General features: G+C 53.2%; 2 long non-coding RNA genes across 4 annotated transcripts; one reads left to right on the top strand and one right to left on the bottom strand.

Annotated features, from left to right (window-relative positions):
• Positions 1-1621: 1621 nt before the first annotated feature.
• On the bottom strand, positions 1622-27114 carry LOC127477918 (uncharacterized). Of its 3 annotated transcripts, none has more exons than XR_007907067.1 (3): positions 27036-27114; positions 19958-20073; positions 1622-1698 (listed from the first exon to the last, which is right to left on the bottom strand). It is a non-coding gene; the product is annotated as an uncharacterized LOC127477918 (long non-coding RNA). The 3 variants fall into 3 exon arrangements; XR_007907065.1 differs by lacking the exon at positions 1622-1698 and adding an exon at positions 8241-8352; XR_007907066.1 differs by lacking the exon at positions 1622-1698 and adding an exon at positions 15423-15472.
• On the top strand, positions 5456-6395 carry LOC127477919 (uncharacterized). The gene is made up of 3 exons (XR_007907068.1): positions 5456-5715; positions 5828-6024; positions 6350-6395. It is a non-coding gene; the product is annotated as an uncharacterized LOC127477919 (long non-coding RNA).

The following is a 27114-nucleotide window of genomic DNA, read 5'->3' as shown; positions in this document are numbered from 1 at the left end:
GTGGTGTGCTCCCATGCACTGGAGATAAACCTGCTGGATCCAAGACCGGTGACTATCTACCTTTCTCTCCTTTTCCTCTCTGTCTTTTTCTTCTCCTACCTTCTTCTCCCCAAAATACATTGGAACCCAAAAATCAAGTCCAAGCGTTGCCAACTGCCTTAATCTATCTCGATGTTCTAAAGTGTGCAAGTAAAAATTGTTTTTCAATGAACCTCCTGAGAAACTGTGGTTTGTAACCTGCACTGCCCAGAGGATCCCCAAATAGCCCCTGTGTCCCCATTGCCAGGGTTTGCTTTGGAGCCTGGGCTTGTGGGAGCACAGGGAGCTGGGAGCTGAGCTGGGGGATGGACCCACGGCCCGGCCCAGGCACCTCATGGAGCTGCTCCGGGCTGGGAGCTGGGCCCAGGGGACAGACGGGATCTGCTCCCGACACATCCCTGCAGACTCCACACAGAACAGCCCATGGCAGCAGGACTCTGCCCAGCACAGGCTTCGCTCCGGGGATTTTATCCCTCAGCACAGGAGTGCGTTTAGTTGCTGTCCAGGGATAACCCAACATTCCCCCTGTTCCTCAGGAAGCTGCAGCCCCCGCAGGGCTCCTCCCGGCCTCCAGCTCTGGGGTGCTGAGCTGTGGAGCTGCTGGAGCCAGTGGGGAGGAGGCCCCAGAGGTGCTGCAAGGGCTGGAGCCCCTGTGCCCTGAGGAAAGGCTGAGAGCGTTGGGGTTGCTGAGGCGGGAGAAGAGAAGGCCCCGGGGAGGCCTCAGTGTGGCCGGGCAGGAGCTGAAGCGGCCCAGAGGAAAGCTGGGGACAGTGTTCACTCCTGGAAGGAGAGGAGAAGAGGGGATGGCTTTACACTGAAGGAGGGGGATTCAGGTTTGATTTGATTTAGGAAGATGTTTTTTTGCACTAATGGTGGTGAGGCCCTGGCAGGGGCTGTGCAGAGAGACTGTGGATGCCCTATTCCTGGGAACATTCAAGGCTTGCTTGGATGGGGCTCTGAGCAACCTGGTCTGCTGGGAGGCTGGTCAGGTTGGAACAAGATGATTTTTAGGGTCCTTCCAAAGACAAACCAGTCCAGGATTCCATCATTTCATAACCCCATCGCCCCCAGTGGAGTGGTCCCACAGCTCCTGTGACATCAGAGCTGCCAGAGCTGTGCCCGTGTTCCATGTGGAACTGCCAGGGCCCGGCGACGAGCACAACGCAGCCATTCCCCTGCTGACAGCGAACTGTGAGCAGCTCCCAGGGAAAGCTCGTCAGGTGATCCCGAAAAGACTTGTCAGTCCTGGACTCTCCCTGCTGTCTGGAGCTCTGCAGCCATCCCAGCAGGATGGGCAACCTCCTCCCAGTGAAGGTACGGCGCCAATCCATGGAGGTGGGAAACCCCTGACTTCCAAGGAAGGCTGGAGCTCAGTGGGGCTGGTGTGGGACAGGGACCCCTCTCTGAGGTTGTGCTCCCTTACACAGACTGCCGGAGATACCGAGGAAGAGATGGATGTGGACGTTGTGTTGGACACTGAGGAGATGATGGAGGTGGACACCCAAGAGTCTGAAGAAGAGATGGAGGTCGATGTGGTGGAGGAGATCGAGGAGATGGATGTCGACCAGCAAGATGAGGAGGAGGACATGGTGCTGGGATGAGGACAGTCCCCCAGCAGCACGACAGGCACGTACTGGCCATGCCCTGCCCCGGGGTCACCTGCTGGGTGTGCCAGGCTGGGGGCACAGGGAACACCCAGCAGGGCCTGACTGCACTTACCGTGGCCTTGCTTTTCTTGCAGGACTGACGGACCTGCCGGCCATGGCATCGGCCACCTGTACATATGTTTTTGACTTTGTTCCTGTTTCTTCTGTACATACGTTTTCTACTGTTCACTTTTTAAGAAGTTTGTTGTTTTTATAAGAAGATAGGTTAAGAAGATAGATTTTTAAGTAAGAAGATAGTTTTTTATTAAGACAATAGTTTTTTAAGAAGATAAGTTTCCTTTATAAGAAGATAGCTTTTTCTTAAGAAGATAGTTGTTTTATTTAGAAGATAGTTGTTTTTATTAAGAAGATATTTTTATTAAGAAGAAAATTGTTTTTAATAAGAAGATTGTTGTTGATATTAAGACTGTTGTCATCAAGAAGACTGTCGTTTCTATAAAGAAGAGTACTGGTTTTATTAAGAAAATTCTGAAAATCTCAATAAATTCTGGACACGTCTTATATGTTGTCGTTTTATTGTAAATACATGTCAAAGACTATTGTTGTTCCATGGGCCCTTAGAATGTGCCCTCTCAGCCCAGAACCCCCCCCCCCGTGTCCTGGGCTCATCCCCAGCCCTGGGGGCAGCAGGGCAGGGGGGGTTCTGCCGCTCTGCTGCGCTCTCAGCAGACCCCAGCTGCAGTGCGGCCTCCAGCTCTGGGGTCCCCGACACAACAAGGCCAGGCAACTGCTGCAGCAAGGCCACACCAGGCCACCAAGGGGCTCAGGGCACTCCAGCACCTCCCCTCTGCAGACAGGCTGACAAAGTTGGGGCTCTTCCGCCTGGAGAAGAGAAGGTTGTGTGGAGACCTGGCAGAAACCTTCCCGTGTGGGAAGGGGCCTCCAAGGAAGCCGGAGGGTGACTCTTGGTCAGCAACTGTAGTGACAGGACAAGGGCTTCAAACTGACAGAGAGGAGGGTTAGATTTGATGTTAGGAAAATATTGTTTCCTGTGAGGGTGGTGAGGCCCTGGCAGGGACTGTGCAGAGAGGCTGTGGCTGCCCCATCCCTGGGAACATTGAAGGCCCACTTGGCCGTGGCCCTGAGCAACTTGGTCAGGTTGGAACAAGATGATTTGTAGGGTCTGTCCCAAGCCAAACCACTCAAGGATTCCATCATTCCATGATCCCCATCCCCACTGTGGAGTGGCCACGCAACTCCTGTGACATCAGAGCTGCCAGAGCTGTGCCCGTGTTCCATGTGGAACTGCCAGGGCCCGGCAACGTGCACAACGCAGCCATTCCCCTGCTGACAGCGAGCCCTGAGCAGCTCCCAGGGAACGCTCAGCAAGTGATCCCTAAAAGACTTATCAGTCCTGGACTCTCCCTGCCATCTGGAGCTCTGCAGCCATCCCAGCAGGATGGGCAACCTCCTCCCAGTGAAGGTACAGTGCCATTCCATGGAGGTGGGAAACCCCTGACTTCCAAGGAAGGCTGGAGCTCAGTGGGGCTGGTGTGGGACAGGGACCCCTCTCTGAGGTTGTGCTCCCTTACACAGACTGCCAGAGATACAGAGGAACAGATGGATGTGGACGTTGTGGTGGATGCAGAGGAGATGATGGAGGTGGACATCGAAGAGACTGAAGACAAGATGGAAGTCGATGTGGTGGAGGAGGTCGAGGACATGGATGTCGATGTGGAAGATGAGGAGGAGGACATGGTGCTGGGATGAGGACAGTCCCCCAGCAGCACAACAGGCACGTACTGGCCATGCCCTGCCCCGGGGTCACCTGCTGGGTGTGCCAGGCTGGGGGCACAGGGAACACCCAGCAGGGCCCGACTGCACTGACCGTGCCCTTGCTTTTCTTCCAGGACAGACGGACCTGCCGGCCATGCAATCGGCCTCTTGTACATATGTTATTAACTTTTTTCTGTAAATACGTTTTCTATTATTCACTTTTTAAGAAGATTGTAGTTTGTATAGAGAAGATAGTTTAAGAAGATAGATATTTAATAAGAAGATAGTTTTTTGATAAGACAATTGCTTTTTTAAGAAGATAAGTTTTCTTTTAAAGAAGATACATTTTTATTTAAGAAGATAGTTTTTTATGAAGATCATAGTTTTTTAAAGAAGATAAGGTTTCTTTTTAAGAAAATAGGTTTTTTTTAAGAAGGTAGTTGTTTTATTTAGAAGATAGTTGTTTTTATTAAGAAGATATTTTTATTAAGAAGAGAGTTGTTCATTAAGAAGATTCTTGTTTTTATTAAAGAGATGGTTGTTGATATTAAAATTGTTGTCATCAAGAAGACTGTTGTTTCTGTAAAGAAGAATGGTGGTTTTATAAGAAAATTCTGAAAATATCAATAAATTCTGTATACGTGTCTTATCTGTTGTCATTTTATTGTCCTTCTGTAAATACATGTCAAAGACTGTGGTTGTTCCATGGGCCCTTAGAATGTGCCCTATCAACCCAGACCACCTTCCCCCTGTGTCCTGGGTTCGCCCCCAGGGCAGGGGGGGTTCTGCTGCTCTGCTGCACTCTCAGGAAAGCTCCTGCTGCCCTTCCTGCTGCAGCCAAAGGGACTGGTGGGGCGAGAGCCGGGATCAGGCCCCAGGGAGGCCAAATGCCAAGGGATGCCCTGAAGGCCATGGCAGCCTTGGGAATGGCTGGAGGCAGGATGTGGGGAGAAGGTTTTGGAGCTGGAGGGGCTGATGTTTAAGGCTTTGAAGCTCCAAGCACTCTGGGTTTTGTTTCCCATGCCCATGGCATTGCCCTGGGCCGTGGAAGAGCCCAAAGCCCTGTGAGGGATCCTTGCCCTGCCCGATTCCTGCTGCTGGCAGCGGGCACGGACCCATGTCCCTCACTCGGGGGGGCAGCACAGGCTGTGTTGGGGAGGGGCTGGGGGACATGAGCGTGTCCGACGAGGTGTTTGAGGGTGTGTGGGTGGTTTTTCACCAGCACAGCTGAGCTCTGTGGCTGGGCTGGGCATCCCTGAGCTGAGCACAGGCCCCGGGGGTGTCTCACTGGATCCCCTGGCTTGGACAAGCTGCCCTGGTTCTACAGCCTGGTTTGGTGTGAGTGTCCTGAAGAAGGATCCTGCTGGGAGGAGAACGGTTGATGGGAAAAGAAGTTTCAATGAAGCCTTTCTGGGCTTGGTGTGAATGTTGGAAAGATCTGCTGAACATTCCTTGCTCCCCTGGAAAAGCCAAAAGACCCTTGTGAGCACGGAGCTGAGGATGAGCCAAGTGGCCAGAGAAGTGGATGTTGCCCAGCAAGGCAGAACGGGAGATGCAGCGAGGGCTGGAGCCCCTGTGCTGTGTGGAAAGGCTGAGAGCGTTGGGGTTGCTGAGGCGGGAGAAGAGAAGGCCCCGGGGAGGCCTCAGTGTGGCCGGGCAGGAGCTGAAGGGGCCCAGAGGAGAGCTGGGCCAGAGTGTTCAGCAGAGCCTGTGGGGAGAGGACAAGGGGGGATGGCTTTACACTGAAGGAGGAGGACTCAGCTTTGATTTGCTTTAGGAAGATGTTCTTTTGCACTGCGGGTGTTGAAGCCCTGGCAGGGGCTGTTCAGAGAGGCTGTGGATGCCCCATCCATGGGAATGTTCAAGGCTTGCTTGGACAGGGCCCTGAGCAACCTGGTGCGGTGGAAGGTTGTTCAAGCTTGAAGAAGATGATTTTTAGGGTCCCTTCCAAGTCAAACCAGTCCAGGATTCCATCATTCTGCAGTCTCCATCCCACACTGCGGAGTGGGGGGGTCCTGTACCTCCTGTGACATCAGAGCTGCCAGAGCTGTGCCCGTGTTCCATGTGGAACTGCCAGGGCCCAGCGACGAGCACAACGCAGCCATTCCCCTGCTGCCAGCGAACCTTCAGCAGCTCGCAGCGAACCCCTGTCACGTGCTCCAAGACCACTTTTCCTCCTGCTCCCAGCTCCCTATCCTTACCAGCTCCCTGATAGTCCGTCAGTCCGGAACTCTCCCTGCTGACTGGATCTCAGCATCGATCCTGCAGGATGTGCAGTTTTGTCCCAGTGAAGGTACAGTGCCATTCCATGGAGGTGGGCACCCCATGACTACCTGGGATGCCATCCCCTGTGGGGATGGTTTGGGACAGAGACCCCTCTCTGAGGTTGTTCTCCCTTGCTGCAGGGTCAGAGAGACAGAGAGGAAGCCATGGAAGTAGACGTGGTGTTCGATATGGAGGAGAGTATGGATGTGGATGTTGAAGAGACTTTGGAAGAGATGGAAGTTGATGTGGTGGACAAGATCGAGGATATGGAAGTCGATGAAGAAGATGAGGTGGAAGACATGATTCTGGGATGAGGAGAGTCCCCCATGAGCAGCAGGTGAGGCCCGTCCTGGCCATGCCCTGCCCCGGGGACAGCGGGTCACCTGCCGGCAGTCCGGGGCTGGGCTGGGTGGCCCCGCTCAGGGACACGGTGCCTGCCCCGTGCCCTGGATTGCGGCGGCACAGCCCCCAGCCCCGGCCTGCCCTGCGCCTGCTTTGGGCCGCACAAGCCCCGTGCCAGCGCCTGGGGCCCGGCTCCCATCCCCAACCGGGCTCAGGCCTGGCGTCAGAGTCCCGCTGTGCCCAGCGTGGGCCAGGCTGGGGGCACAGGGAACGGCCAGCAGGGCCCGACTGCACTGACCGTGCCCTTGCTTTTCTTGCAGGACTGACGGACGTGCCGGCCACGGAATCGGCCATGCTGTACATATGTTCTCTACGTTGTTTCCTGTTTTTCTGTACATACATTTTATACTTTTGATTTTTGAAGAAAATAGTGGGTTTTAGAAAGAAGATAGTTGTTTTTTACAGAAGATAGTTGTTTTTTCAGAAAGTATTTTTTAATAAGAAGAAGATAGATTTTATTTAGGAAGATAATTTTTTTAATTAAGAAGATGTTTTTTATCAAGAAGTTTTATTTAGAAGAAAGGGGTTTTTTAGGATGGTAGTTTTTTATTAAGAAGACAGTTTTTTTCTTAAGAAGATAGTTTTTATAAAGAAGATTGTTATTTTTATAAGAAGATTCTTGTTTTCCTAATGATTCTTATAATGTAAATACATTTTGTATAGATGTTTAATGTGTTCCTGTTGTATTGTCCTTCTGTAACTCGGTTGTCTGGGGGTGCTGGCACAGCCCCCCCAGGCTGGGGGTACCTGCTTGGAAGCTCCAAGCACTCCAGGCTTTGTTTCCCATCCCCATGGCATTGCCCTGGGCCGTGGAAGAGCCCAAAGGCCAGTGAGGGATCCTTGCCCTGCCCGGATTCCTGCTGCTGGCAGCGGGCACGGGCCCATGTCCCCCACTCGGGGGGACACGTGGAGTGGGCAGCACAGGCTGTGCTGGGGAGAACCGGGGGCCTTTGGTGTGAGGGTGCTGGTTCTGGGGTGCCATGGGCCCCATGGGTGCAGGGTCCTGGAGGGGGTGCAGGGTGTGGGAGCCGTGGGTGCTGCAGAGAGTGCCGGGGGATGCGATGCTGGGAGGGGCAGGGCTGGGGAAGGCAGGGCTGTGGAAGCAGAGAGTGGGCATGGGGGAGTTGCTGGACACTCCTGAACCTCAGCCCAGCCTTTTTCTTGTTAGAAAAAAAAGAAAAAAAAATATGAAGCTTTAAAGAAAGAGAAAATAAGTCTCTATTTGAGTATCAAGAATTCAGGGGGAAAAGATGATCCAGGTGTCCTCAGGTCCATTGCCAAGAGCAAAAGACAGGGACAATCAATGCAGGTTCCTATTGGCTATGAAAGCCAGAGGACAGCTGGAGACAGTGTTCAGCAGGGCCTGGGGAGAGGAGAAGGGGCGATGGCTTCACACTGAAGGAGGTGGATTTAGGTGTGATTTGCTTTAGGGAGGTTTTATTTTGCAAGGAGTGTATTGAGGCCCTTGGCACAGGTTGTGCAGAGAGGCTGAGGATGCCCCATCCCTGGGAACATTGAAGGCCCACTTGGACAGAGCCCTGAGCAACCTGGTGTGGTGGAAGGTGGACCAGGTTGGAACAAGATGATTTTTCGTGTCCCTGCCAAGCCAAACCATTCAAGGATTTGAGCATTCGAGAATCCCAGTCTCCCACTGCGGAGTGGCCCTGGACCTCCTGTGACATCAGAGCTGCCAGAGCTGTGCCCGTGTTCCATGTGGAACTGCCAGGGCCCGGCGACGAGCACAACGCAGCCATTCCCCTGCTGCCAGCGAACCGTCAGCAGCTCCCAGCGCAGGTGGTCTGAGACCACCCTTCACCCTGCTCCCAGTGGAGTGTTTTCAGGCGATCCCTGCTCTGTCCGTCAGTCCTGACTCTGCCTGCAGTCTGGGTCTTGTGATCCACCCCAGCAGGATGGGCAACCTCCTCCCCGTTAAGGTACAGTGCCAATCCAGAGAGGTGGGAACCCCCTGACTGCCCGGGTGGGCAGGAGCTTAGTGGGGCTGGAGTGGGACAGGACCCCCTCTCTGAGGTTGTTCTCCCTGCTGCAGGCTCAGAGAGACACCGAAGAGCCAATGGAAGTGGACATAGGGAGAGATCTAAAAGACGATGTAGAGGAGATGGAGGTGGACATGAAAGAGGATGATGAAGAGGAGATGGAAGTAGAGGAGGAAGGCGAGAAGGAGGAGGACATGATCCTGGGATAAGGACACCCCAGCCCATCAGCAGGTCAGGCCCGTCTTGGCCATGCCCTGCCCCGGGGTCACCTGCTGGTTGTGCCAGGCTGGGGGCACAGGGAACACCCAGCAGGGCCCGACTGCACTGACCGTGCCCTTGCTTTTCTTCCAGGACTGACGGACCTGCCGGCCATGGCTTTGGCCACCTGTACATATGTTATTCACCCTTTTCCCAGTTTTTCTGTAAATACGTTTTATATTAGTGACGTTTTAAGAAGATTGTTGTTTTTATATAGAAGATAGTTTAAGAAGATAGTTTTTTATTAAGATTATAGTTTTTTTAAGAAGATAAGGTTCCTTTTTAAGAAGATAGCTTTTTCTTAAGAAGATAGTTGTTTTATTTAGAAGATAGTTGTTTTTATTAAGAAGATATTTTTATTTAGAAGACAACTGTTTTTAATAAGAAGATGTTGATATTAAGACTGTTGTCATCAAGAAGACTGTCGTTTCTAAAAAGAAGAGCACTGGTTTTATTAAGAAAACTCTGAAAATGTCAATAAATTCTGGAGACATGTCTTATCTGTTGTCGTTTTTTTGTCTTTCTGTAAATACATGTCAAAGACTGTTGTTGTTCCATGGGCCCTTAGAATGTGCCCTCTCAGCCCAGACGCCCCGGTCCCGTGTCCTGGGCTCATCCCCAGCCCTGGGGGCAGCAGGGCAGGGGGGGTTCTGCCGCTCTGCTGCGCTCTCAGCAGACCCCAGCTGCAGTGCGGCCTCCAGCTCTGGGGTCCCCGACACAACAAGGCCAGGCAACTGCTGCAGCAAGGCCAGACCAGGCCACCAAGGGGCTCAGGGCACTCCAGCACCTCCCCTCTGCAGAGAGGCTGGCAAAGTTGGGGCTGTTCAGCCTGGAGAAGAGAAGGTTTTGTGGAGACCTGGCAGAAACCTTCCCGTGTGGGAAGGGGCCTCCAAGGAAGCCGGAGGGTGACTCTTGGTCAGCAACTGTAGTGACAGGACAAGGGCTTCAAACTGACAGAGAGGAGGGTTAGATTTGATGTTAGGAAAATATTGTTTCCTGGGAGGGTGGTGAGGCCCTGGCAGGGGCTGTGCAGAGAGGCTGTGGCTGCCCCATCCCTGGCAACATTGAAGGCCCATTTGGACAGGACCCTGTGCAGCCTGCTCTCAGTCAAGGTACAGTGCCAATCCATGCAGGTGGGAAACCCCTGACTTCCCCTGGAGCTCAATGGGGCTGGTGTGGGACAGGGACCCCTCTCTGAGCTTGTGCTCCCTTACACAGACTGCCGGAGATACGGAGGAAGAGATGGATGTGGATGTTGTGGTGGACACAGAGGAGATGAAGGAGGTGGATGTGCAAGAGTTTGAAGAAGAGATGGAAGTCAATGTGGTGGAGGAGATGGAGGACATGGATGTCAATGACGAAGATGAGGAGGAGGACATGGTGCTGGGATGAGGACAGTCCCCCAGTAGCAGGACAGCCATGTACTGGCCATTCCCTGCCCAAGACTGGCAGTTTGAGCACAGGGCTGAAAAAAGCAAACAGCCCTTATCCCCAGGAGAGAAAGCCTGAAACCCTTGGCTCTCTGGTGCAGTTGGTGTCCCAGCCTGGGCACTCCATTGGCAGCAAGAGCTTTTTGTCCTGGCACCTTTTGTCTGGGAGGAATCTTCGTCCGTATGCAATTTTGAGAGTCAGATTGTCCATTTCAGCACAGGATTCCTGAAATTCAACAACATCGCTTTTCCACAGATAAGAAAGCACTTACTGTTTTGCTTTGTGGTGCAGTTGGTGGGACAGCCCAGGCACTCCATGGGCAGCAAGTGCTTTCTGTCCTGGTACCTTTTGTCTAGGAGATATTCTCATCCATATTCAATTTTTGGAGCTGGACTTCCTATTTCAGCTCTATGATACCTGCAAGCAAACATCAGTCTTTTCCCCCTGGAAAGAAAACCCTTACCTTCGTGGTTTCTGGTGCAGTTTGTGGGGCTAGCCTCGGCACTCCATGGGCAGCAAGCGCTCTCTGTCCTGGCATCTGAGCAGACCAACTCAGCTCAGCTGCCCTTCGAGGCTTTCTGAGGTGACCAAGGGAGAAGCCAAGGTTCTTTGTCGCAGATTTATAGTCCATGGAGAAGCTGCTCCACGCTCAGCCCAGCCACCCTGCAAGCTCTAATCATCTGATCATTGGATGGAGCTGAGAGTGTCTGTGGGAGATTTAAACTGCAGGGAGAAACTGCTCCCAGCTCAGCCCAGCTGTGCCCAGCTGCCTTGCGAGGCCAAATCAGCTCACCAGGGGATGGAGTCCAGGTCGTTTCTGGGTGACATAAACTGGTCCAGGGAGTACAAACGACCTGGAGTGTGGCCAATAGGAGGAGGCAAACAGGGGTGTGGCATGTCAGTGAGGACGTGGCAGGGCACTTTGGGCAGGGAGAGCAGGAAGAACACAGCCACCCTCCCAGCTCTGTCTGATGGCCTGTGAGGTAGGTCTGTGACTGTCTGTGTTTTTGTGGAGTAGGACTGGCAATTTAAGTGGAGGGCTTCAAAAACAGAATGAGGGCAGTTCAGCCCTTTACCCTTTGTCTCTCATGTTCAGGTGGTGGGCCACTCTTGGTATTCCATGGGCAGCCAGAGCTTTCTGTGGTGTCACCTTTTGTCTGGGAGGAATCTTCGTTTGTATTCAGTTCTGGGGAGGTGGGAGCAGCAATTGCAGTGCAGGGCTGAAAAAAGGGAACAGCAACCCTTTTCCCCAGGAAAGAAAGCCTGGAACCTTTGGCTTTAGGTGCAATTGCTGGGCTAACCTGGGCACTCTGTGGGCAGCAAGAGCTTTCTGTAGTGGCACCTTTTGTCTGGGAGGAATCTTCATTTGTATGCAGTTTTTGGGGAAGTGGGACCGGCAATTGCAGTGATGGGTAGAAAAAAGGGAAGAGCAGCCCTTTCCCCCAGGAAAGAAAGCCTGGAACCTTTGGCTTCAGGTGCAATTGCTGGGCTAGCCTGGGCACTCTGTGGGCAGCAAGAGCTTTGTGTGGTGGCACCTTTTGTCTGGGAGGAATCTTCCATTTGTATTCAGTTTTTGGGAGGGTCACCTACCGCGTGGGCCAGGCTGGGGGCACAGGGGACACCCAGCAGGGCCCGACTGCACTGACCGTGCCCTTGCTTTTCTTGCAGGACTGATGGATGTGCCGGCCATGCAATCGGCCACTTGTACATATGTCTTTCACCCTGTTCCTTGTTGTTCTGTAAATATGATTTCTATTGTTGACTTTTTAAGAAATTTGTTGTTTATATAAAGAAGATAGTTTAAGAAGATAGATTTTTAAATAAGAAGATAGTTTTTTATTAAGAAGGTAGTTTTATTAAGAAGAGGAGGTTTCTTTTTAGAAGAGAATTTTTTATTAAGAAGATAGTTGTTTCATTGAGAAGATAGTAGTTTTTATTAAGAAGATTGTTGTTATTACGACTGTTTTCATAAAGAAGACTGTCGTTTCTGTAAAGAGGAATGCTGGTTGTATTTAGAAAATTCTGAAAATGTCAATAAATTCTGGAGACGTGTCTTATATGTTGTCGTTTTATTGTCCTTCTGTAAATACAATTCATAGGTTATTATTATCCAGGCCCTTAGAATGTGCCCTCTCAGCCCAGACCCCCCCGTGTCCTGGGCTCATCCCCAGCCCTGGGGGCAGCAGGGCAGGGGGGGTTCTGCCGCTCTGCTGCGCTCTCAGCAGACCCCAGCTGCAGTGCGGCCTCCAGCTCTGGGGTCCCCGACACAACAAGGCCAGGCAACTGCTGCAGCAAGGCCACACCAGGCCACCAAGGGGCTCAGGGCACTCCAGCACCTCCCCTCTGCGGACAGGCTGGCAAAGTTGGGGCTCTTCAGCCTGGAGAAGAGAAGGTTTTGTGGAGACCTGGGAGAAACCTTGCCGTGTGGGAAGGGGCCTCCAAGGAAGCCGGAGGGTGACTCTTGGTCAGTAACTGTAGTGACAGGACACGGGCTTCAAAGTGACAGAGAGGAGGGTTAGATTTGATGTTAGGAAAATATTGTTTCCTGTGAGGGTGGTGAGGGCCTGGTACAGACTGTGTAGAGAGGCTGTGGATGCCCCATCAAGGACCACCTGGTCTGGTGGGAGGCTGGTCAGGTAGAAACAAGATGGCTTTTGGCTCCCTTCCAAGCTGAAGAAACCGGAACTCCCATCATACCATAAACACTATCCCCGCCCATGAATTGGTCCCGCCGTTCCATATCATATCTACCAGAGCTTTTCCCGCGTTCCATGGGCCCGGCGAGCACGCCGCCGCCATTGCCCTGCTGCCAGTGAATCTTGAGCAGCTCCCAGCGCACCGACAGGGGATCCCTGAGAGTCCCGTCGGTCCTGGACTCTATCTCTTCTCTGGAGCTCATCATCAATCCCAGCAGGATGTGCAGCCTTGTCCCAGTGAAGGTACAGTGCCATTCCTTGGAGGTGGGAAACCCCTGACTGCCAGGTGGGCTGAAGCTCAGTGGGGCTGGTGTGGGACAGGGACCCCTCTCTGAGGTTGTGCTCCCTGCTGCAGGGTCAGAGAGACAGCGAAGAGCTAATGGAAGTGGATGTTGTGTTGTATATGGAGGAGATGATGGAGATCGATGTAGAAGTGGATGTGGAGGAGGAGATGGAATTGGATGTGGAGGAGGATGTGGACAAGATGGAAGTGGATGAAGAGGACGAGGTGGAGGACATGGTGCTGGGATGAGGACAGTCCCCCAGCAGCACAACAGGCACGTACTGGCCAGGTCCTGCCCCACGGTCACCTGCTGGGTGTGCCAGGCTGGGGGCACAGGGAACACCCAGCAGGGCCCGACTGCACTGACCGTGCCCTTGCTTTTCTTCCAGGACTGACGGACCTGCCAGCCATGGAATCGGCCATAAATATGTTTTATAGATAGTTGTTTTAATTAGAAGATTGTTGTATTTCTTTAGTAGATTGTTGTATTTCTTTGGAAGGTTGTTGTTCTTATAAGGAAGATTGTTACTTTTATTAAGAAGACTGTTTCTATTAGGAATATTATTGTTCTTATAATGTAAATACATTCTGAATATATGTTTTATATGTTGTTGTTTTGCTGTCTTTCTGCAAATACGTTTCATAGACTATTGTTGTTAAAGACACCCTTAGAATTTAAATGTGTTTTGTAGACCATTGTTGTAATAAAGATTCTTATAATTTGAATATGTTGTGTTGTTCATTGGTTTTGTTGCTCTTCTGTAAATAAATAATCATTGTTTTCACACCCCAACTCTCTTCGTGTTTGCTTTGGGCACTCACAGCTTTTGCAGAGTTCTGGTTTCCACTTGCTCCGGGTTCCCAGGGCTGGAGGTGTCTGGGGGTGTTGGAATGGCCACTCCTAGTGTGGGGTCCCTGTACTCAGAGGGTCCCACTCTCCTGGCAATTGCTTTGCACGTACTTGGGATCTGTAGAGGCCAATCCCACAGGGCCCAGTGCCCTGGGATCCCATGTGGGAGCAGGGCCGTGCCTGCATGGTCCTGCAGAGCCTCCTCTATGGCTCTTCCCTGGGTGGCCCCAGTGCTGAGGAGGGTGTACTGGGCTGGGGGTACCCCCTTCCCCCAGGCACCCCGAGGGGCTGGAGCCGGCCCAGAGGGAGCGTCAGCACAGGGGACTCTGGCTTTTATTCCTGCTCCAGAAATCCCTGGGGAAAATGTTTGTTCTGGGGGCTCCCCAGGATGCTGCAGGCCCAGCCTCAGCTGGAGGGAGCCAGCGGGGCACGGACACTGTGTCCCCATTGCCAGGGTTTGCTTTGGAGCCTGGGCTTGTGGGAGCACAGGGAGCTGGGAGCTGAGCTGGGGGATGGACCCACGGCCCGGCCCAGGCACCTCATGGAGCCGCTCCAGGCTGGGAGCTGGGCCCAGGGGACAGACGGGATCTGCTCCCGACACATCCCTGCAGACTCCACACAGAACAGCCCATGGCAGCAGGACTCTGCCCAGCACAGGCTTCGCTCCGGGGATTTTATCCCTCAGCACAGGAGTGCGTTTAGTTGCTGTCCAGGGATAACCCAACATTCCCCCTGTTCCTCAGGAAGCTGCAGCCCCTGCAGGGCTCCTCCCGGCCTCCAGCTCTGGGGTGCTGAGCTGTGGAGCTGCTGGAGCCAGTGGGGAGGAGGCCCCAGAGGTGCTGCAAGGGCTGGAGCCCCTGTGCCCTGAGGAAAGGCTGAGAGCGTTGGGGTTGCTGAGGTGGGAGAAGAGAAGGCCCCGGGGAGGCCTCAGTGTGGCCGGGCAGGAGCTGAAGGGGCCCAGAGGAGAGCTGGGCCAGAGTGTTCAGCAGGGCCTGCAGGGAGAGGACAAGGGGGGATGGCTTTACACTGAAGGAGGGGGATTCAGGTTTGATTTGATTTAGGAAGATGTTTTTTTGCACTAATGGTGGTGAGGCCCTGGCAGGGGCTGTGCGGAGAGACTGTGGATGCCCTATTCCTGGGAACATTCAAGGCTTGCTTGGATGGGGCTCTGAGCAACCTGGTCTGCTGGGAGGCTGGTCAGGTTGGAACAAGATGATTTTTAGGGTCCCTCCAAAGACAAACCAGTCCAGGATTCCATCATTTCATAACCCCATCGCCCCCAGTGGAGTGGTCCCACAGCTCCTGTGACATCACAGCTGCCAGAGCTGTGCCCGTGTTCCATGTGGAACTGCCAGGGCCCGGCGACGAGCACAACACAGCCATTCCCCTGCTGACAGCGATCCGTGAGCAGCTCCCAGGGAAAGCTCGTCAGGTGATCCCTAAAAGACTTGTCAGTCCTGGACTCTCCCTGCCGTCTGGAGTTCTGCAGCCATCCCAGCAGGATGGGCAACCTCCTCCCAGTGAAGGTACAGTGCCAATCCATGCAGGTGGGAAACCCCTGACTTCCCAGGAAGGCTGGAGCTCAGTGGGGCTGGTGTGGGACAGGGACCCCTCTCTGAGGTTGTGCTCCCTTACACAGACTGCCGGAGATACTGAGGAACAGATGGATGTGGACGTTGTGGTGGACACAGAGGAGACGATGGAGGTGGACACCCAAGAGCTGGAAGAAGAGATGGAGATCGATGTGGTGGAGGAGATGGAGGACATGGATGTCGACCAGCAAGATGAGGAGGAGGACATGGTGCTGGGATGAGGACAGTCCCCCAGCAGCAGGACAGGCACGTACTGGCCATGCCCTGCCCCGGGGTCACCTGCTGGGTGTGCCAGGCTGGGGGCACAGGGAACACCCAGCAGGGCCCGACTGCACTGACCGTGCCCTTGCTTTTCTTCCAGGACTGACGGACCTGCCGGCCATGCAATCGGCCACCTGTATATATGTTTTTCACGTTTTTCTGTAAATATGTTTTACATTATTCACTTTTTAAGAAGTTTGTTGTTTTTAGGAAGAAGATAGTTTAAGAAGATAGATTTTTAAATAAGAAGATAGTTTTTTATTAAGATGATAGTTTTTTAAAGAAGATAAGTTTCCTTTTTAAGAAGATAGTTTTTTACTAAGAAGATAGTTGGTTTTTTATAGGATAGTTGTTTTTATTAAGAAGATATTTTCATTAAGAAGAGAGTTGTTCATTAAGAAGATTGTTGTTTTTATTAAGAAGATGGTTATTATAATAAAATAGTTGTCATCAAGAAGACTGTAGTTTCTATAAAGAAGAATACTGGATTTATAAAGAAAATTCAAAAAAAGTCAAAAAATTCTGGACACGTGTCTTATATGTTGTTGTTTCATTGTCCTTCTGTAAATACATGTCAAAGATTATTGTCATTACATGGGCCCTTAGAATGTGCCCTCTCAGCCCAGACCCCCCGGTCCCGTGTCCTGGGCTCATCCCCAGCCCTGGGGGCAGCAGGGCAGGGGGGGTTCTGCCGCTCTGCTGCGCTCTCAGCAGACCCCAGCTGCAGTGCGGCCTCCAGCTCTGGGGTCCCCGACACAACAAGGCCAGGCAACTGCTGCAGCAAGGCCAGACCAGGCCACCAAGGGGCTCAGGGCACTCCAGCACCTCCCCTCTGCAGACAGGCTGGCAAAGTTGGGGCTGTTCAGCCTGGAGAAGAGAAGGTTGTGTGGAGACCTGGGAGAAACCTTGCCGTGTGGGAAGGGACCTCCAAGGAAGCCGGAGGGTGACTCTTGGTCAGCAACTGTAGTGACAGGACAAGGGCTTCAAAGTGACAGAGGGGAGGGTTAGATTTGATGTTAGGAAAATATTGTTTCCTGGGAGGGTGGTGAGGCCCTGGCAGGGGCTGTGCAGAGAGGCTGTGGCTGCCCCATCCCTGGGAACATTGAAGGCCCACTTGGCCGTGGCCCTGAGCAACTTGGTCAGGTTGGAACAAGATGATTTGTAGGGTCTGTCCCAAGCCAAACCACTCAAGGATCCCATCATTCCACGATCCCCTTCCCCAGTGCGGAGTGGCCCTGGACCTCCTGTGACATCCCAGCTGCCAGAGCTGTGCCCGTGTTCCATGTGGAACTGCCAGGGCCCGTCGACGAGCACAACGCAGCCATTCCCCTGCTGCCAGCCATCCCTGAGCAGCTCCCAGCGCACCCTCTGCCCCGACCAGCTTTTGTTCCAAGAGTCCCCTTCCCCCTGCTCCCTCTGGACTGTCCCCAGCTGCTCCCTGTGCCATGTGTCAGTGCTGACTCTGCCTGCAGTCTGGGTGTTGGGATCCATGGCAGCAGGATGTGCAGCCTTGTCCCAGTGAATGTCCAGTGCCAATCCACGGAGGAGGGCACCAAGTGACTGCCCAGGTGGGCTGGAGCTCAATGGGGCTGGGGTGGGACAGGGCCCCTTCTGCGAGGTTGTTCTCCCTGTTGCAGGTTGAGAGAGCCAGCGAAGAGCCAGCGGAGGTGGAGATGGCGAGAGAGAGCAAAGGCGATGGAGAGGAGATGGAGGTGGCCATGAAAGAGGAAGAAGAGATGGCCGTGGAAGAGGAAGGTGAAAAGGAGGAGGCCATGGTGCTGGGATGAGGAGAGTCCCCCATGAGCAGCAGGTGAGGCCCGTCCTGGCCATGCCCTGCCCCGGGGCCAGTGGGTCACCTGCCGGCAGGCCGGGGCTGGGCTGGGTGGCCCCGCTCAGGGACACGGTGCCCCGTGCCCTGGATTGCGGCAGCACAGCCCCCAGCCCCGGCCTGCCCTGCGCCTGCTTTGGGCCGCACAAGCCCCGTGCCAGCGCCTGGGGCCCGGCTCCCATCCCCAGCCGGGCTCAGGCCTGGCGCCAGAGTCCCGCTGTGCCCAGCGTGGACCAGGCTGGGGGCACAGGGAACGGCCAGCAGGGCCCGACTGCACTGACCGTGCCCTTGCTTTTCTTGCAGGACTGACGGACGTGCCGGCCACGGAATTGGCCACTTGTACATATGTTTTCCAAGTTGATTCCTGTTTTTTTGTACATATGTTCTACATTTTTGATATTTCAAGAAAATATTTGTTTCTATAAAGAAGATAGTTGTTTTATTAAGAAATTGATTTTTTTATAAGAAGATTGTTTATTAAGTAGATAGTGTTTTATAAGAAGACAGTTGTTTTATTAAAAAGGTGGTTGTTTTAATAAGAAGATAGCTGTCTTTAATAAGAAGATAGTTGTTTTTTAAGAAGATAGAAGAGGCTCTTTTTATTGAGAAGGTTGTTGTTTCTATAAAGAAAATAGTTGTTTCTTTAAAGAAGAGTGTTGGTTTTATAAAGACGATTTTTGGTTTTACTAAGAAGATTCCTGTTTATATAAAGATTTTATACTGTAAATCCATTCTGTATAGATGTTTGCTGTGTTGTTGTTTTATTGTCCTTGTGTAACTCCATTGTCTGGGGGTGCTGGCACGGCCCCCCCGCGCTGGGGGTCCCTGTGCCCAGAGGGGTCCCCCTTGGGAAGGTGGCGGCCCTGGGCACTGCTGGTGTTGCTGGGCTGGGGCAGAGCGGTGTCCCCAAGAGCAAAGCTGTCCCCAGCACACAGGGGGGTCTGACATGAGCAGCCCCTGCAGAGCTGCCCCAAAGCAGGCAGGAAAGCTCCTGCTGCCCTTCCTGCTGCAGCCAAAGGGACTGGTGGGGTGACAGCCGGGATCAGGCCCCAGGGAGGCCAAATGCCAAGGGATGTCCCGAAGGCCATGGCAGCCTTGGGAATGGCTGGAGGCAGGATGTGGGGAGAAGGTTTTGGAGCTGGAGGGGCTGCTGTTTAAGGCTTTGAAGCTCCAAGCACTCCAGGCTTTGTTTCCCATCCCCATGGCATTGCCCTGGGCCGTGGAAGAAACCCAAAGCCCCGCGAGGGATCCTTGCCCTGCCCGGATTCCTGCTGCTGGCAGCGGGCACGGGCCCATGTCCCCCACTCAGGGGACACGTGGAGTGGGCAGCACAGGCTGTGTTGGGGAGAACCCGGGGGACCTTGGTGTGAGGGTGCTGGTTCTGGGGTGCCATGGGCCCCATGGGTGCAGGGTCCTGGAGGGGGTGCAGGGTGTGGGAGCCGTGGGTGCTGCAGAGAGTGCCGGGGGATGCGATGCTGGCAGGGGCAGGGCTGGGGAAGGCAGGGCTGTGGGAGCAGGGAGTGGGCAAGGGGGAATTGCTGGACACTCCTGAACCTCAGCCCAGCCCTTTTCTTGTTAGAAAAAAAGGAAGAAAAATATAAAGTTTTAAAGAAAGAGAAAATAAGTATCTATGTGAGTATCAAGAATTCAGGGGGAAAAGATGATCCAGGTGTCCTCAGGTCCATTGCCAAGAGCAAAAGACAGGGACAATCAATGCAGGTTCCTATTGGCTATGAAAGCCAGAGGACAGCTGGAGACAGAGTGTTCAGCAGGGCCTGGGGAGAGGAGAAGGGGCGATGGCTTCACACTGAAGGAGGTGGATTTAGGTGTGATTTGCTTTAGGGAGGTTTTATTTTGCAAGGAGGGTATTGAGGCCCTTGGCACAGGTTGTGCAGAGAAGCTGAGGATGCCCCATCCCTGGGAACACTGAAGGCCCACTTGGACAGAGCCCTGAGCAACCTGGTGTGGTGGAAGGTTGACCAGGTTGGAACAAGATGATTTTTCGTGTCCCTGCCAAGCCAAACCATTCAAGGATTTGAGCATTCGAGAATCCCAGTCTCCCACTGCGGAGTGGCCCTGGACCTCCTGTGACATCAGAGCTGCCAGAGCTGTGCCCGTGTTCCATGTGGAACTGCCAGGGCCCGGCGACGAGCACAACGCAGCCATTCCCCTGCTGACAGCGAACCCTCAGCAGCTCCCAGCGCAGGTGGTCTGAGACCACCCTTCACCCTGCTCCCAGTGGAGTGTTTTCAGGTGATCCCTGCTCTGTCCGTCAGTCCTGACTCTGCCTGCAGTCTGGGTCTTGTGATCCACCCCAGCAGGATGGGCAACCTCCTCCCAGTGAAGGTACAGTGCCAATCCATAGAGGTGGGAACCCCCTGACTGCCCGGGTGGGCAGGAGCTCAGTGGGGCTGGAGTGGGACAGGACCCCCTCTCTGAGGTTGTTCTCCCTGCTGCAGGGTCAGAGAGACACCGAAGAGCCAATGGAAGTGGACCTGGCGAGAGATCTAAAAGACGATGTAGAGGAGATGGAGGTGGACATGAAAGAGGATGATGAAGAGGAGATGGAAGTAGAGGAGGAAGGCGAGAAGGAGGAGGCCATGATCCTGGGATAAGGACACCCCAGCCCATCAGCAGGTCAGGCCCGTCCTGGTCATGCCCTGCCCCGGGCTCACCTGCTGGGTGTGCCAGGCTGGGGGCACAGGGAACGGCCAGCAGGGCCCGACTGCACTGACCGTGCCCTTGCTTTTCTTGCAGGACTGACGGACCTGCCGGCCATGGCATCGGCCACCTGTACATATGTTATTTACCCTTTTCTCAGTTTTTCTGTAAATACGTTTTATATTAGTGAAGTTTTAAGAAGTTTGTTGTTTTTCTATAGAAGATAGTTTAAGAAGATAGATTTTTAAGTAGATAGTTTTTTATTAAGAAAATAGTTTTTAAGAAGATAAGTTTCCTTTATAAGAAGATAGCTTTTTCTTAAGAAGATAGTTGTTTTATTTAGAAGATAGTTGTTTTTATTAAGAAGATATTTTTATTAAGAAGAAAATTGTTTTTAATAAGAAGATTGTTGTTGATATTAAGACTGTTCTCATCAAGAAGACTGTCGTTTCTATAAAGAAGAGTGCTGGTTTTATTAAGAAAATTCTGAAAATGTCAATAAATTCTGGACACGTCTTATATGTTGTCGTTTTATTGTCCTTCTGTAAATACATGTCAAAGACTGTTGTTCCATGGGCCCTTAGAATGTGCCCTCTCAGCCCAGACCCCCCGGTCCCGTGTCCTGGGCTCATCCCCAGCCCTGGGGGCAGCAGGGCAGGGGGGGTTCTGCCGCTCTGCTGCGCTCTCAGCAGACCCCAGCTGCAGTGCGGCCTCCAGCTCTGGGGTCCCCGACACAACAAGGCCAGGCAACTGCTGCAGCAAGGCCAGACCAGGCCACCAAGGGGCTCAGGGCACTCGAGCACCTCCCCTCTGCAGACAGGCTGGCAAAGTTGGGGCTGTTCAGCCTGGAGAAGAGAAGGTTGTGTGGAGACCTGGGAGAAACCTTCCCGTGTGGGAAGGGGCCTCCAAGGAAGCCGGAGGGTGACTCTTGGTCAGCAACTGTAGTGACAGGACAAGGGCTTCAAACTGACAGAGAGGAGGGTTAGATTTGATGTTAGGAAAATATTGTTTCCTGGGAGGGTGGTGAGGCCCTGGCAGGGACTGTGCAGAGAGGCTGTGGCTGCCCCATCCCTGGGAACATTCTAGGACCACTTGGACAGGACCCTGTGCAGCCTGCTCTCAGTCAAGGTACAGTGCCAATCCATGCAGGTGGGAAACCCCTGACTTCCCCTGGAGCTCAATGGGGCTGGTGTGGGACAGGGACCCCTCTCTGAGCTTGTGCTCCCTTACACAGACTGCCGGAGATACGGAGGAAGAGATGGATGTGGATGTTATTTTGGATACAGGAGAGATGAAGGAGGTGGATGTGCAAGAGTTTGAAGAAGAGATGGAAGTCGATGTGGTGGAGGAGATGGAGGACATGGATGTCAATGACGAAGATGAGGAGGAGGACATGGTGCTGGGATGAGGACAGTCCCCCAGCAGCAGGACAGCCATGTACTGGCCATTCCCTGCCCAAGACTGGCAGTTTGAGCACAGGGCTGAAAAAAGCAAACAGCCCTTATCCCCAGGAGAGAAAGCCTGAAACCCTTGGCTCTCTGGTGCAGTTGGTGTCCCAGCCTGGGCACTCCATTGGCAGCAAGAGCTTTTTGTCCTGGCACCTTTTGTCTGGGAGGAATCTTCGTCCGTATGCAATTTTGAGAGTCAGATTGTCCATTTCAGCACAGGATTCCTGAAATTCAACAACATCGCTTTTCCACAGATAAGAAAGCACTTACTGTTTTGCTTTGTGGTGCAGTTGGTGGGACAGCCCAGGCACTCCATGGGCAGCAAGTGCTTTCTGTCCTGGTACCTTTTGTCTAGGAGATATTCTCATCCATATTCAATTTTTGGAGCTGGACTTCCTATTTCAGCTCTATGATACCTGCAAGCAAACATCAGTCTTTTTCCCCTGGAAAGAAAACCCTTACCTTCGTGGTTTCTGGTGCAGTTTGTGGGCTAGCCTCGGCACTCCATGGGCAGCAAGTGCTCTCTGTCCTGGCATCTGAGCAGACCAGCTCAGCTCAGCTGCCCTTCGAGGCTTTCTGAGGTGACCAAGGGAGAAGCCAAGGTTCTTTGTCGGAGATTTATAGTCCATGGAGAAGCTGCTCCACGCTCAGCCCAGCCACCCTGCAAGCTCTAATCATCTGATCATTGGATGGAGCTGAGAGTGTCTGTGGGAGATTTAAACTGCAGGGAGAAACTGCTCCCAGCTCAGCCCAGCTGTGCCCAGCTGCCTTGCGAGGCCTAATCAACTCACCAGGGGATGGAGTCCAGGTCGTTTCTGGGTGACATAAACTGGTCCAGGGAGTACAAACGACCTGGAGTGTGGCCAACAGGAGGAGGCAAACAGGGGTGTGGCATGTCAGTGAGGACGTGGCAGGGCACTTTGGGCAGGGAGAGCAGGAAGAACACAGCCACCCTCCCAGCTCTGTCTGATGGTCTGTGAGGTAGGTCTGTGACTGTCTGTGTTTTTGTGGAGTAGGACTGGCAATTTAAGTGGAGGGCTTCAAAAACAGAATGAGGGCAGTTCAGCCCTTTACCCTTTGTCTCTCATGTTCAGGTGGTGGGCCACTCTTGGTATTCCATGGGCAGCCAGAGCTTTCTGTGGTGTCACCTTTTGTCTGGGAGGAATCTTCGTTTGTATTCAGTTCTGGGGAGGTGGGAGCAGCAATTGCAGTGCAGGGCTGAAAAAAGGGAACAGCAGCCCTTTCCCCCAGGACAGAAAACCTGGAACCTTTGGCTTTCAGGTGCAGTTGGTGGGGCAGCCTGGGCACTCTGTGGGCAGCAAGAGCTTTGTGTGGTGGCACCTTTTGTCTGGGAGGAATCTTCCATTTGTATTCAGTTTTTGGGAGGGTCACCTACCGCGTGTGCCAGGCTGGGGGCACAGGGAACACCCAGCAGGGCCCGACTGCACTGACCGTGCCCTTGCTTTTCTTGCAGGACTGATGGATGTGCCGGCCATGCAATCGACCACCTGTACATATGTCTTTCACACTGTTCCTTGTTGTGCTGTAAATATGATTTCTATTGTTGACTTTTTAAGAAATTTGTTGTTTCTATAAAGAAGATAGGTTAAGAAGATAGATTTTTAATTAAGAAGATAGTTTTTTATTAAGAAGGTAGTTTTATTAAGAAGAGGAGGTTTCTTTTTAGAAGACAGTTTTTTATTAAGAAGATAGTTGTTTCATTGAGAAGATAGTAGTTTTTATCAAGAAGATTGTTGTTATTACGACTGTTTTCATAAAGAAGACTGTCGTTTCTGTAAAGAGGAATGCTGGTTGTATTTAGAAAATTCTGAAAATGTCAATAAATTCTGGAGACGTGTCTTATATGTTGTCGTTTTATTGTCCTTCTGTAAATACATTTCATAGGTTATTATTATCCTGACCCTTAGAATGTGCCCTCTCAGCCCAGACCCCCCGGTCCCGTGTCCTGGGCTCATCCCCAGCCCTGGGGGCAGCAGGGCAGGGGGGGTTCTGCCGCTCTGCTGCGCTCTCAGCAGACCCCAGCTGCAGTGCGGCCTCCAGCTCTGGGGTCCCCGACACAACAAGGCCAGGCAACTGCTGCAGCAAGGCCAGACCAGGCCACCAAGGGGCTCAGGGCACTCGAGCACCTCCCTTCTGCAGACAGGCTGGCAAAGTTGGGGCTGTTCAGCCTGGAGAAGAGAAGGTTGTGTGGAGACCTGGGAGAAACCTTCCCATGTGGGAAGGGGCCTCCAAGGAAGCCGGAGGGTGACTCTTGGTCAGCAACTGTAGTGACAGGAGAAGGGGGAATGGGCTCAAAGTGACAGAGAGGAGGGTTAGATTTGATGTTAGGAAAATATTGTTTCCTGTGAGGGTGGTGAGGGCCTGGCACAGACTGTGTAGAGAGGCTGTGGATGCCCCATCAAGGACCACCTGGTCTGGTGGGAGGCTGGTCAGGTAGAAACAAGATGGCTTTTGGCTCCCTTCCAAGCCGAAGAAACTGGAACTCCCATCATACCATAAACACTATCCCCGCCCATGAATTGGTCCCGCCGTTCCATATCATATCTACCAGAGCTTTTCCCGCGTTCCATGGGCCCGGCGAGCACGCCGCCGCCATTGCCCTGCTGCCAGTGAATCTTGAGCAGCTCCCAGCGCACCGACAGGGGATCCCTGAGAGTTCGTCGGTCCTGGACTCTCTCTGTTCTCTGGAGCTCATCATCAATCCCAGCAGGATGTGCAGCCTTGTCCCAGTGAAGGTACAGTGCCATTCCTTGGAGGGGGGAAACCCCTGACTGCCAGGTGGGCTGAAGCTCAGTGGGGCTGGTGTGGGACAGGGACCCCTCTCTGAGGTTGTGCTCCCTGCTGCAGGGTCAGATAGACAGTGAAGAGCTAATGGAAGTGGATGTTGTGTTGTATATGGAGGAGATGATGGAGATCGATGTAGAAGTGGATGTGGAGGAGGAGATGGAATTGGATGTGGAGGAGGATGTGGACAAGATGGAAGTGGATGAAGAGGACGAGGTGGAGGACATGGTGCTGGGATGAGGACAGTCCCCCAGCAGCACAACAGGCACGTACTGGCCAGGTCCTGCCCCACGGTCACCTGCTGGGTGTGCCAGGCTGGGGGCACAGGGAACACCCAGCAGGGCCCGACTGCACTGACCGTGCCCTTGCTTTTCTTCCAGGACTGACGGACCTGCCGGCCATGGAATCGGCCATAAATATGTTTTATAGATAGTTGATTTAATTAGAAGATTGTTGTATTTCTTTAGAAGATTGTTGTATTTCTTTAGAAGGTTGTTGTTCTTATAAGGAAGATTGTTACTTTTATTAAGAAGACTGTTTCTATTAGGAATATTATTGTTCTTATAATGTAAATACATTCTGAATATATGTTTTATATGTTGTTGTTTTGCTGTCTTTCTGCAAATACGTTTCATAGACTATTGTTGTTAAAGACACCCTTAGAATTTAAATGTGTTTTGTAGACCATTGTTGTAATAAAGATTCTTATAATTTGAATATGTTGTGTTGTTCATTGGTTTTGTTGCTCTTCTGTAAATAAATAATCATTGTTTTCACACCCCAGCTCTCTTCGTGTTTGCTTTGGGCGCTCGCAGCTTTTGCAGAGTTCTGGTTTCCACTTGCTCCGGGTTCCCAGGGCTGGAGGTGTCTGGGGGTGTTGGAATGGCCACTCCTAGTGTGGGGTCCCTGTGCTCAGAGGGGTCCCACTGACAGAGGTCCCACTCTCCTGGCAATTGCTTTGCACGTACTTGGGATCTGTAGAGGCCAATCCGACAGGGCCCAGTGCCCTGGGATCCCATGTGGGAGCAGGGCCGTGCCTGTGTGGTCCTGCAGAGCCTCCTCAATGGCTCTTCCCTGGGTGGCCCCAGTGCTGAGGAGGGTGCACTGGGCTGGGGGTACCCCCTTCCCCCAGGCACCCCGAGGGGCTGGAGCCGGCCCAGAGGGAGCGTCAGCACAGGGGACTCTGGTTTTTGCTCCTTCTCCAGAAATCCCTGGGGAAAATGTTTGTTCTGGGGGCTCCCCAGGATGCTGCAGGCACAGCCTCAGCTGGAGGGAGCCAGCAGGGCACGGACACTGTGTCCCCATTGCCAGGGTTTGCTTTGGAGCCTGGGCTTGTGGGAGCACAGGGAGCTGAGAGCTGAGCTGGGGGATGGACCCACGGCCCGGCCCAGGCACCTCATGGAGCCGCTCCGGGCTGGGAGCTGGGCCCAGGGGACAGACGGGATCTGCTCCCAACACATCCCTGCAGACTCCACACAGAACAGCCCATGGCAGCAGGACTCTGCCCAGCACAGGCTTCGCTCCGGGGATTTTATCCCTCAGCACAGGAGTGCGTTTAGTTGCTGTCCAGGGATAACCCAACATTCCCCCTGTTCCCCAGGAAGCTGCAGCCCCCGCAGGGCTCCTCCCGGCCTCCAGCTCTGGGGTGCTGAGCTGTGGAGCTGCTGGAGCCAGTGGGGAGGAGGCCCCAAAGACGCTGCGAGGGCTGGAGCCCCTGTGCCCTGAGGAAAGGCTGAGAGCGTTGGGGTTGCTGAGGCGGGAGAAGAGAAGGCCCCGGGGAGGCCTCAGTGTGGCCGGGCAGGAGCCGAAGGGGCCCAGAGGAAAGCTGGGGACAGTGTTCACTCCTGGAAGGAGAGGAGAAGAGGGGATGGCTTTACACTGAAGGAGGGGGATTCAGGTTTGATTTGATTTAGGAAGATGTATTTTTGCACCAATGGTGGTGAGGCCCTGGCAGGGGCTGTGCAGAGAGACTGTGGATGCCCTATTCCTGGGAACATTCACGGCTTGCTTGGATGGGGCTCTGAGCAACCTGGTCTGCTGGGAGGCTGGTCATGTTGGAACAAGATGATTTTTAGGGTCCCTCCAAAGACAAACCAGTCCAGGATCCCATCATTTCATAACCCCATCGCCCCCAGTGGAGTGGTCCCACAGCTCCTGTGACATCAGAGCTGCCAGAGCTGTGCCCGTGTTCCATGTGGAACTGCCAGGGCCCGGCGACGAGCACAACGCAGCCATTCCCCTGCTGACAGCGATCTGTGAGCAGCTCCCAGGGAAAGCTCGTCAGGTGATCCCAAAAAGACTTGGTAGTCCTGGACTCTCCCTGCCGTCTGGAGTTCTGCAGCCATCCCAGCAGGATGGGCAACCTCCTCCCAGTGAAGGTACAGTGCCAATCCATGGAGGTGGGAAACCCCTGACTTCCAAGGAAGGCTGGAGCTCAGTGGGGCTGGTGTGGGACAGGGACCCCTCTCTGAGGTTGTGCTCCCTTACACAGATTGCTGGAGATACGGAGGAAGAGATGGATGTGGACGTTGTGGTGGACACTGAGAAGATGATGGAGGTGGACATCCAAGAGCTGGAAGAAGAGATGGAGATCGATGTGGTGGAGGAGATGGAGGACATGGATGTCGACCAGCAAGATGAGGAGGAGGACATGGTGCTGGGATGAGGACAGTCCCCCAGCAGCAGAACAGGCACGTACTGGCCATGCCCTGCCCCGGGGTCACCTGCTGGGTGTGCCAGGCTGGGGGCACAGGGAACACCCAGCAGGGCCCGACTGCACTGACCGTGCCCTTGCTTTTCTTCCAGGACTGACGGACCTGCCGGCCATGGCATCGGCCACCTGTACATATGTTTTTCACCTTTTTCTGTAAATATGTTTTACATTATTCACTTTTTAAGAAGTTTGTTGTTTTTAGGAA

The sequence above is a fragment of the Manacus candei genome, unplaced genomic scaffold (genome assembly GCF_025592945.1).
Source record: "Manacus candei isolate 608988 ecotype Guabito, Panama unplaced genomic scaffold, ASM2559294v1 h1tg000057l, whole genome shotgun sequence".
NCBI lineage: Eukaryota > Metazoa > Chordata > Aves > Passeriformes > Pipridae > Manacus > Manacus candei.
Note: the sequence above shows the minus strand (reverse complement) of the source record. Positions and strands in the feature narration are given on the sequence as shown.